Below are 1,086 nucleotides of genomic sequence, written 5' to 3' on the forward strand. Positions count from 1 at the left end.
CGTTGGAAGGGAGGAGAACCAATTAAGGCGGGGGGTGGGGTGGAACGAGCAGCTGTCTACCCTTAGCAGGAGGGCTGCTGATTACATACCTCTCCTGCTGCTGCTGCTGCTGGCTGTCCAGCAGCAGACTGAAGGTGGCTGCTGCTGTGCACAGGTATATAAAGGCTCAGAGCCTATTATGACACGCGCAGCCAGCGTTCCATTGCCACATTCCATCTACTGCAGGCAGGATACCTGGCTGGCTGAATGTCGCTGAGCAGCTCACAGAGACCGCCATAAGCAACAGTTTAACAGAATGCCACAGACTAATCAACCAAACTTTTTGGGTTGGGTTCTCTTTTATAGTCTGCAGGCATTAAATGAAAGAAGTCAGTGTTCCAGCAGAGGGAGACAACGTTTCAGAAAAGGCATTGTAGCAAACCAAAAAAGAAATTTTAAGCGCAGCAGAGTAACCAGCGCACATACCTGTTAGCTCAGGTGAGTTTAAAAGGCTGCTGTTGATAACAAGGGCATTTGCTAAATAGATGGTGTGTGTGCAACAATATACTGAAAGGTCAATTATATTGTGCAGCTTATCTCACCACCTGTAGTTATTTAGGTGAAAGCTCCAAAATGCTTGCCTAATATGTCTGTTTATCCAAAAGGAAGTAAAAAGGGAGAGCTAGAAAGATAGCATTGCATTACATTACATGGCAATGCAATGCACAGTTGCTGAAGTTGAACCAAAATGAGCTTGTAATCTGGCTTCTGCAACTTTGAACATGAAAAATCCAATGAGGAGAAGAAAAGCAAAGCCAAAGAGTCCATCCCAAAATCCGACAAACAAGCAAAATGAACAAAAAACATTGAATTCAATTCTTTCTGATTTTAGAAACTGCATTAAAGAAGGGGTGCACCGGTCCTGGAGATACTGCAATACCAGGTCAATGCGTGGAGTGGACAGAGCAAGCTCTTTTTCCATCTCCCTGTTCTAAAAATCCATTTAATATATGGTCCCCAGATAGGGGACGTATCAGATATTAAACTGATAAGAACAGATACTACACTTGATCTTAGCCAAAAGGTCGAGAAGCGATAACCAGAATT

General features: G+C 43.7%; 1 non-coding gene across 1 annotated transcript; it reads right to left on the reverse strand.

Annotated features, from left to right (window-relative positions):
- Positions 1 to 885: 885 nt before the first annotated feature.
- Positions 886 to 1,076, reverse strand: LOC141233383 (U2 spliceosomal RNA). Its single transcript, XR_012299489.1, has one exon. It is a non-coding gene; the product is annotated as a U2 spliceosomal RNA (small nuclear RNA).
- Between the last annotated feature and the right edge of the window lie 10 nt (positions 1,077 to 1,086).

Source organism: Phyllobates terribilis, unplaced genomic scaffold, assembly GCF_046119375.1.
Source record: "Phyllobates terribilis strain yellow unplaced genomic scaffold, ASM4611937v1 Scaffold_584__1_contigs__length_1024158, whole genome shotgun sequence".
Classification (NCBI taxonomy): domain Eukaryota; kingdom Metazoa; phylum Chordata; class Amphibia; order Anura; family Dendrobatidae; genus Phyllobates; species Phyllobates terribilis.